The 10763-nt window shown below is 36.6% G+C and overlaps 2 pseudogenes; both read right to left on the bottom strand.

Moving 5' to 3' along the window:
- The window catches only part of LOC101313181, a 5533-nt pseudogene extending 3385 nt beyond the window's left edge, over window positions 1-2148 (bottom strand).
- A 30-nt stretch (window positions 2149-2178) lies between these two features.
- Window positions 2179-6389, bottom strand: LOC101313477 (annotated as a pseudogene).
- Window positions 6390-10763: the final 4374 nt, after the last annotated feature.

Consider the following 10763-nt stretch of genomic DNA (forward strand, 5'->3'; position numbering starts at 1 on the left):
TATAGTGTGTGTATATATATATATATATATATATATATATATATATATGCTATATACAGAAGTATGTCATTTGTAATAGGATGATATTTTTCATTCCTAAGCTCCCATTTGGTGTTTCTCTACAGAGTCGGAAAATGTCTAATTGTAAGGTACACGTTATTGTTCTTTGATTAATTTTCTTCTTTTTAGGTATATATATTATTATATCATTTCTCATCCTAATCGAAAGAACATTTTACTCTCTACTCCTTACGTTTCTAATGTACCTATTAAGTAGGACATGATATGATAATAAACCTAAAAAGAAGAAACCCAAAATTAGATTTAGGGTATAGGGTTAAGGTATAGGGTTTAGGGTATAGGTTCAGGGTATAGGGTATAGAGTTTAGGGTTTAAGGTTTAGGGTATAGGGTTTACGTTTCTAATGTACCTATTAAGTAGGGCATGATGATAATATACCTAAAAAGAAGAAACCCAAAATTGGGTTTAGGGTATAGGGTTAAGGTATAGGGTTTAGGGTTTAGGGTTTAGATCAGTATCTTCATATTATATTTTACCTTATGTATAAATTAGAGAATGAATTCCTTTAATCTAGATTTTTTCATAAAAATAAAGAAAATTGCATGATTCTTGCAAATTGATTGAAAAATGTTAGTGTTAGAAGAAAAACTCATAATCAAAGTATTTAAGACAATATCAATTAAACTTATTTATTATATTTATATCTTATAGTTGAATGGTGGCAATTGTGTAAAATTTAGAAAAAATAGGACATAATATTTATCATAATTGATACGTTTTAGATGTCTATTAAATAGAAATATTAGATGGATTTTATTTAAAACCACTCTTCAAAATTGAGTGTATATGAAAATTCCCCTATTGATGTTACAATGAAAGCTTCTTGCAGCTCCATTGCCATAACCAGCCCTCTGTAAAGAAACTGGGTTAGATTGTTCTCTCTTTATAAAAAGCTCAAGTTTACCTTATTTCTCCATCTTCACACTACTCCTTGCTGTGTTTTTATATATACTTACATAAACAAGAGGCATCAATCAGTTTGTATCTGCATGCTTTCATGATTTGGCTGCTTTCCGTCTATGCATTCAAATGTTTTGATTTCATTATTTAGAGGGGCAGTGCATTCAAATGTGATACAACATATTTTCTCTCTTTTGTTAGGCACCCCCAGCTCCGCCGAGCTAGTTATACAGACTTTCAAGAAATCTAGGGGTGAGTTTTCAAACGTTGGTTCTTATGAGGTCGATTGTGCATGATTTGTAAATGTGTTGGAGAGACCATATTGGTTCTTTTAATATTTAGACCTTAGTTATTGTACTGCGGTAATTAAATCAAGGTTACCGGGGCTAGGACAACTCAAGAGCATAGGTTTGGTGTGAGCTAAAAGATAATTTGGGATTGTTATAGACTTATAGCTATAAGCTGGTGAGTAATCCAACCACCTTTGATATAGAATTATAGCTTGAATACAGTAGCTAGCTAGCTGCTCATTAGTTCAATTACTTGTCTAAAAGGTAACCAAACAAAAAAGAAGATGGGAGTCATTGGAAGATACATTATACTCTGTTAAAACCAACCTCAGTAAAACATATATGCTCGCATACTTGTACAGTTGTACTCCTCACAGGGCATTTTCCTGTTGATGCATCTTCTTGATCTGTGCCTCCTCCATTTGGCCTCTCTGTGATCCGAATGCATATCCTGTAACTGATGGCATTCAGTAACACATCCAGCGAGGCCACACGTAATATGAACCACTGCACAGTTTTCTTTCTTTTTCTTGAGTTAACATCGCAAACAATACCTATACAATTAGATTAAAAGATCTAAAGTTCAATTACTCCAACCCCAGAACCCCAAATTCTATGTTTCCCTATCTATTTTTGTGTCTGTCGATAATCAACTTGCTAGTTAGTAGTTACACCATGGTACTACAACGATGTTTGGTTGGAAAGTATGAACTCAAGCTCAAAATTTCTGCCACTATATCTCAACAGCCTAACATATAAAGAGAAATTTATCCCTGCTGCTCCTTCTATATGATATTAATCCACCTGCGTTCATATTCTCAACTGATGCAGACTCCACTTTTTGTGGCGACGAGGATGACAGAGCATGTGAGCACATCTTCCTGGTTGATGGCCTCACCGGAGAAATTTAGCAAAGCAAGCGTTCGATGGATTGGTTATGAGCCTCTCTGTAATCCCTACTGGTGTCAAGGGGGATAATAAGAACCTGACACTGAATGTCAATTCCCTGCTGCTTGTATTCCAAACTAATGCATCTTGAGAATATGGAAATGTACCTGTTTTCATAAGTTCATAATTTATTAACGTACTCATAATCAAAGGGTTATATGTATATGCATGTATTCCAAACTCTTCAGATGTTTATGTAATGTTTCCAACCATCTGAGAAGGGAAAGACAGATTGATCAGTTTATAACTGGTTTATAACTGATCTAAAGTCCATATCTTACAGAATGATGAACTTCACCCAAAGTAGTTCAATGAGAAACCTAAACTTTTGATAAGAAGGCTCTTCTAAACATGCGAGGACCCTACTCTGAACGGCAGGGAAGAAAACTGCTTGGAATTAAGATTAACTTGGAGATTTCATATACAACTTCTGGCTCTGATGCTAGCTCTGATCTAAGGTTGTGAAAGAAACGATCTGATACATCGTTTCAAAGATTCTGACGAGCTGAATAATATCCAAACGTGATTCTATGACCTAGGAGTGTTAAGAGTATAAGGGTAGTTCGGTCATTTGTTTAGAATCCCTACCCTATAAAAGCTATGAGATGTACACTGTTCATTATTAACAAGCAATACAAGATGTAGTCTCCAAATTCTCTTTTGCGTTTTACATTTTATGCTTTGTTCTTTTAGTTTTCAATAATCCATGGTTTCCTAGCATGGTATCAGAGCCATGGTCACGATCTGTGACTATGTGCTTCTGATTATCTCTGCTTCCGCATTTTCTCTTAGATTTTACTCATTTCAGTTTTCCCCAATTTCAAAATCCCTAGCCAAGCCGAGCAGTCCTCCATCGGAGTCCAGTGCGTCTTCATCGTCAGGCTTTCCTTCGTCTCCAGATCGATCAGTTCTCTTTGGCCTCGCAGCGACTTCGATTTCGGCCTCTCAATATTCGTCGACCTCGACTCACCTACTTCTCTTGCTTCGACTTCTCTGCTCGGAGATCTCTTTGGCGCTGGCTTCATCTTCTGGTCCTCATATTGCTCTCTGGGCACCTAGTTGCAGTCTATGGGTATTAGTCTCTCTGCTCCTTGTGTTTTATTGCTTCGATGAAGTTGGATGTAGAAGTAGGGAGAGGTGATTTGACGGGGAAAGATGGATATTATTTGTGAATATTCTGGGCTTTGATTTCTAATGGTGATTTGAGACTATCTCTGTTTGATATCATGATTGTGCTTTGGCTTATCAATTTCTTATGCTCCCCACTCAATTAGCATCAGATTTGTTAGCTCCTCTGGTAGTATCTCTCAGATTTGGCACATCTTTCACTCAAAATCATGGATTTCCTCTGTAGTCTGGGGTGTTATGATCATTTCATCAGTTTTCCATTTTACTTTTCATGTCAAAGTTTGTTTGCCGTCAACCAAAAGAAAAGGTGACAAAGCAGTTAAAATTTTCAATTTATTTGTGGACTGGTGAAGTGACGTGATGGGTTGGATTATGGTCTGAATGTATGACTTGGGTGCGAGTTGTGTTCATTTTGGGAGATGGTCCTATGATTGCTGCGAATTTGTTGTGTGTTATGCTTTGTCATATTGCTGCTAAGGTGTTTGGGTGATATGCAAAGTTGTGAGGATTTAATTTAGAAGTCTAGAGAGGAGTTAAGTTGGTTATGAGCTGCTGTGTGGTTATGCAATTTCAATATTAAGTCAGATTCTTAAGGTTTGGATTGTGTTGCCAATATATAAATATGGGGGCTGCTGGTAATCTTCTGATGGAATGCTGCATATATTGAGGCAAATTATCAATTGGTTTGTGCAAGTGTTTAGTGCATATAAATGAAGCATCAAGTGGTTCTTCTCATCCTATGGCAGCATATGCAGCTTTTCAGTTTTTCAGTTTTTTAGTTCATGATTGAAGAAAAATATGCAGTTTTCAGCAAATACAGCTTTTCAGTTTGTTAGTTTACAGTTGAAGAAAAATATGCAATTTTCAGATTTGGATTTTTAGTTATTCATCTTTGCTACTATGTGTTGCCGAGGATGCATTCCATATTGCTGCTCTACAGCCCATGTGATATGTGAAATTTTCCAGCAAGCTCTCTTCTCCTCCTTTGATAGCCGAATGTCAAGATGGATGCTCTTCTGATATCAAGTATAGTTGGGTTTTTGATTTGGGTTAATAGTTTTGTAATTGGATTCTACATCTGTATTTTTTTTAGTTGTTTGCTTTGTGCCAACCATTATGCTTAGCCAAGCATATGGTTGAGGAAGGGTGTTAAGAGTATAAGGGTAGTTCGGTCATTTGTTTAGAATCCCTACTCTATAAAAGCTATGAAATGTACACTGTTCATTATTAACAAGCAATACAAGATGTAGTCTCTAAATTCTCTTCTGCGTTTTACATTTTCTGCTTTGTTCTTTTAGTTTTCAATAATCCATGGTTTCCTAGCAAGGAGCGTCTTAGAACTAGCATCAAGTAACTCAACTTATCAAAGGCTTGTTATCAGGGTCTGTGTTTCAACATTGTACACGACGGATTACTATAACCACATAGAAAGAGGTCCTATTAGACTTCATTTTTTTTCTTATGCTTATGGATGATGCAAACAACGTTTTATATCATCTTCAAGGAATCTAGACGCCTTCAATAGACACGCAGTAGTAACAAGTTACAACTCCAAAGCTAGTGTTAAAGATTAGGATTTTTGGCACCAATAATGTCTGAACACTTGGGTGACTGACAATATGATACCCGAACTTACAAAGTTATCAAAATGGTACCCAAACTCAATTTTTAGTATCTACATAGTACCCACGGCCGATTTTTCGTCACGTCAATGTTAACATTGACCATATGTGACATATGTGTGTTAAAATAATGAGGGTAAAAAAGATTTTTGACTCTGACAAACCCTAAAATGAATATATTGAAAATTAAAATAATATTCACCAAAAAACTCTCTCTAGTTCTAGCTCTCTTTCTCCATCTGAAATATTATCTTTCCCCATCTCAAATCATACCGGCACTGAGAGTCCAGCACCTAGAACTCTATAAGGTAGATCGACGATAGAGAGAATGGAGGACAAATAAGTCTTTTTGCCTCATTTAACAAGTCTGTTGACGGAGATTAACCACAGGTATTACGCAGATACTAAAAATCGAGTTTGGGTACCATTTTGATAACTTTGTAAGTTCGGGTACCATATTGTCAGTCACCCAAGTGTTCAGACACTGTTGGTGTAAAAAACCCTAAAGATTATATACTTCTAGTCTAGGAGTGAAATATATTGGTGAAGATTTGATTAATTAATAATTGAATTATTAACAGCTTTTCTGAAACACGTTGAGAGCTTTTCTGAAACACGTTGAGAGAAAATTGTACAATAGATCCAGTTAATACTAAAGAATTTAAGACCTCTAATGTGATTCAAATAATGGAGGGAAGTAGTAGAGTACATGTTGATGCAGTTAAGAGATTTCTAATTTCAATGCAAGGATGAAACATGCATGAAAGAATTGAAATGATTGTACAAAAAACTCACGCTTTGGTTGTAGAATAAAAAGAGTGTATAGAGGAAAAGAGGGGAGGTGAGCTGAATTAGAACTGATATTGACAATTGTTCCTTTCTTCTTCTTCAGCATTCCTGGAAGCACTGCCCTGGTCACCCAAGTTGCTGCTCCCAAGTTCAACTTTATGATATTCTCCATGAGTTCCAAATCAACCTCATGAAAAAACCTTGCATAAGGGTAAGCCATCCCTACATTGTTGATCAGAACACCAACATCTAGCCCTTTTATCTCTTCTTCTATGGCATTAGCTATTTCCTCCCCTCTCAATTTGGCTAAGTCGATGACCATGCTCTTAATCTGGACATTTCCACCAAAATTTTCAAGTATTTCATTGCAGGTAGCTTCAAGCGCCGAATGGTTTTTATCGATCAGGACAAGGTTAAGACCCTTGGAGGCTAACTCAAAGGCAAGCACTTTGCCAATTCCTTGAGCAGAGCCAGTGACAATGCCCCAAGAGCCATAGTCCTTGAGATTCTTTGGGGGTCTCAGAAACATGACCCATACCCATCTCACAAAGTTGACGAAAGCTTTACAAACAGAGATGAAGCCTATGCAGCTTGCTGCTACAATGAAAGCTTCTTGTAGTTCCATTGCCATAACCAGCTATCTGTAAAAGACACTTGGTTAGATAATCTATCTTTCTGAGAAACTCATTAAGTTCAAGGTTCTTATGAAGAACGCTGAAGTTTGTAGACGTTCAATCATTCAGTGCAAGTCCATCCCTGTTATTGAAAGTCCGGTACTGTAAATAAAGAAGAGTAGTTGCATCAAGGAAATGCATAATAAACAAACAAGCGTGTGCGTACTGGGTTTTGTCCCTTATTTTGCGTGCCATGCAGCCCATGCTGTTCATGTGCTTCTGCAAAGCTTAGCAACATTAGCTTGTTTTAGGGGCTAGTATTTATGAATTTGACTTCTCTACTTGGATTTATGTTACTTGGATTTGCTTGGATGTAGTGGCGTAGCCAGAACTCACACTTAGAATGGTCAAGTTTTATTAACTAAAAAATTAAATTCATATTCAGTTACTCTCTAATAATGTGAGACCCCGTAAAATTAAAATACTCATTGTGTTGCTTGGGAGATTTGGAGACATCAAGTTGGGGTTGACGTTGTTAAGCAAGTGACCTCGGGTAAAATTGAAGCTTGAAGTCTTCATTAGCCGGTAGAGGTTTTCTTTGTTACCATTTACCGATCTCTAAAAGATTAAGCTTGTTTACTGTACATGGCATTTTAGGACCATTTGACTGGTGAAACTGAATTAAAAGAGAAGAAGGATAGTAATAAGTCGAGACACGCGTCCTTCACCCGTGAGGAACCGCCTCTCTCCAAATGTTTCCATCCCTGGTGAAGCAATCTCTGTAGCTAAAGTGAATCAGAACATAGCCAAATTTATTTGGTTCATCAGTTCTGAATTGAGAGAAAGTTTGTTGGGTGCAAACCAAAAGAAAAGGAAATTGATAAATTCAAAGTTGATTCATATATATTGATAGCTACCATCAACTAGCTGGGTTACAGCATATATAAGATGGGACTCCATCTGTTACAAGAGAGAAAGAAGACAAGAGGTAGGTGTCATCATTTGGCCCGAGGGCTTAAAAAGCTCATGGGCGACCCATGGCCCGAAGGGCCAAAGCCCGGCCCGGCCCGTAGAAAAGCCCATTCAAGCCCGGCCTTTAGGGCATAAGGCAGGGTAAGGGTCGAGAGTTTAAAGCCTAGGCCCGGCCCACGGCCCGGCCCTCTCAGCCCGGCCCTTAAAGCCCGTTGACTTTCAGTGACTGTCTGACTGTCTCTTGTCTTCCCCACTTCCATACTTTCAAAACTGAAGCAGCAGAGAGGACTTTCCAGTTTTGAAGCCACCTACAAGAAATCATGATCTTATTATAATAGAAAAAGATCATGATTTTCTAGTTGTTCCCCCACTCTTATCTTCCTTCTAAAGCCGAGTACGTTCCCCCACTCTACTCCAGCTTTTCTCTACTTTTCATAATAGAAAAAGAAGGGATAGAAAGAAAGATTCTCAGTCTCTCTTATTACCCAGCATACTCTCATAGTCTCATTTATTAACGTTAGATACAAACAATCCAATCTCTCTTCTTATCTATTGTACAAACAAATATTAACGTTAGCTTGAAGATGATAAATACTGTATTGCAGAAACCTTTTTCTTATCGACCCAGTCACCCAGCCAGAGACAAAAAACCTTAGCCTCCCAAATTCCCCAAAACACATCAAGGTTGCCGAAGCCGATTGCCGAAACCTCTCGATTGCCGAAGCCGATTGCAGAAGCCTATTGCCGGATCGTCGACCAAGACGTCGTCGATTGTCGGATCGTCGATCAAGGTTGAGGGCAGGATTATTGCATGTGAAGGGGGTGAGTTTTCCTGTTGCTTTTCTCTTTCAATTGATTTTGATAAACTTTTGCCAGATCGTCGTCGATTCATTCAAGGTCGTCGTCGTTGATTGCCGGATCATCGATCAAGGTTAATTTGATAAACTTTTATTGATTGCAGACCTGATTGAATTCCATTGAGGATCGTCGATTGCCTGATCGTCCATTGAAGATGGGAAGGATCGTCGTCAGTATAACTTCAAGTAACTCTAAACTTTGATGATTTGTTATGTTTGTCGACTGTTATATGTCTAGTTTGGTATATAGTCTTTGTTATGGTTGTCTTTATATCCACTAGATAGTTGCATTTAGTCCTGATATGGTTGTCTTTGTTATGCTGTCTCTTTCTAATCTTACCTCTTCTAGTTTATTAGGCTTGGTTTGGCTTTAGGAATTGAAAACTATTACCGGTGCTTGACTGTTTTTGGTTTATTATGTCCTGGGATTAGTTTAGTTAATTGTTTCAATCTGAAATGACTACAGTTAATGAGGAAACTGAGGAAACATCCTCGGTTCCCCCAAGAACTGTTAGACAAACGAGTGATGTTTGGAATATTTTTGAGAAGGTTGAAAAAATGGATGGCAACATAAAATTACTGAAAGCTAAGTGTGGTATTTGTGGTGAATTGCTTTCTCGTGGGGGGACTAGTGGAACAACTCATTTGAAACGACATATTAAGAAGCATGCTAGTGCAAATGGTCAAAATGAGGACATTAGAAAGCAAATGCAGTTAGCTATAAATGCTACTGGAAATGTAACAAATTTCCAGTATGATAAAAACGTGGCTAGGAAAGAAATTGTTGATTTTATCATTAGAGCTGAATTGCCTTTTACATTTGTTGAAAAGCATGATTTTATAGGCATGATTCAAAGATCATTTGCTCCTCAATTTAGGGGATTTTCAGCCTCTACTTGTAAAAAGGATGTGATGAAACTTTTTAGTAATGGAAAAGATGAGCTACTTAAATTTTTTCAAAATTTTGAAGGAAAAGTTTGTCTCACTTCTGATGTGTGGTCATCACGACAAAAAATGGGGTATATGTCACTCATTTCATTGACAAAAATTGGTCTTTGAACAAAAGAATTATTTCATTTAAAATGATTGAGTATCCACATTCAGGGGAAACACTTGCACAACATGTATATGAAGAGTTGATTACTTGGCATATTCATGAAAAAGTTTTCTCCATATCATTAGACAATGCTTCAAACAATGATGTACTAGTACAATTACTTACAAATTATCTTATGCTTGCATCAGTGCCTAAGCAATTGTTTCATGTATGTTGTTGTGCTCATATCCTAAATTTAATTGTGCAAGATGGGCTAAGTATTTTATCTTCATCAATTGAGAAAATAACCACCATTGTGCGTAGCATGAATTCCTCTATTAAGAGGCATGAAGTATGGGTACAAGCTTGTGCTGATTTAGGTTTTGGAAAAAAAAATATTGACAATGATGTTCCTCATAGGTGGAATTCCACATATGATCTTTTACTATTAGCTCTAAAATATAAAGGTCCTTTGCATAGATATGTGCAAAAAGTAAATGAATCTCGTTCTTGTAATTTAGCATCTCCAACTGAACAAGATTGGTTGATCGCTGAACTTACATGTGGTTTGATGTGTTTTAAAATGTTACTCGCAAGCGCACGAATCAGTTGCAGCACAGATATGCAAGAGCGAGGTCGAACCCACAGGGAATGTAAGAAAATAGGAAAAACTAATCGAATCTAAATTAATTTAACATTAACCTAGTTGAATGAAAGTTGATGGTGAAGTAGCTAAGACAAATAAAATAGATAAAAAATTACCTTGATGACGAAGTAACTAAAGCATCGGATTCCACCACATTACTTGATAAGTCTCTAAATATTATCTACTAATTCCCGAATTAGGAATAGCAATCTAGAAATCAATCTACTGCTTTCTCAAGATTTAACAATGAAGCACACATGAAATATATCTAAAGTAGACTCTTCTTCGCTTCTTAATTATGAACATCGAAGCATCACATGTACACAAACTTATTGAAACTACAAAAGATCAAAGTGTTTACAAAGCATCAAATGTGAAACAAGCTCATTTGAATGACAAGAGATCAAAGAAGTTCATATTAAATATTTTACAAAGTCAAGCATGAATTAATAAAACCGACTTCCAAACTACCAAAAATGCATGACATTAGAGGTGAAAAGAACAAGGATTTTATTAATGCATTTTGAAGCAAGAGTCATAGGCATGGATAACATAACTATGGGAATTGTAGATAATTAAAAGAAACTTATTTCATAATGTGGTTTCCTCCTTAACCTTAGTTAAGGAAATTAGCTAGACATAGTACAAATTGAAAACATATTTAAAACAATACAAAACATCATACAAAAAGTAGCTAAAGAAAGAGAAGAACTAAGAGCAACAATGTGTCTCTAATTCTCTACTCTCTCCTCCTCCCTTATTCACTTGAAGCAACCTCTATTTATAGGGCAACAATGATCTTCATTCCATCTTCATCTCCATGTGAATGTGATTTTCATCTTTCAAACTTCTCAAGCTTGATAGCTAAAGTCTCCATCCA

This window comes from Fragaria vesca, unplaced genomic scaffold (assembly GCF_000184155.1).
Source record: "Fragaria vesca subsp. vesca unplaced genomic scaffold, FraVesHawaii_1.0 scf0513160_u, whole genome shotgun sequence".
Classification (NCBI taxonomy): Eukaryota; Viridiplantae; Streptophyta; class Magnoliopsida; order Rosales; family Rosaceae; genus Fragaria; species Fragaria vesca.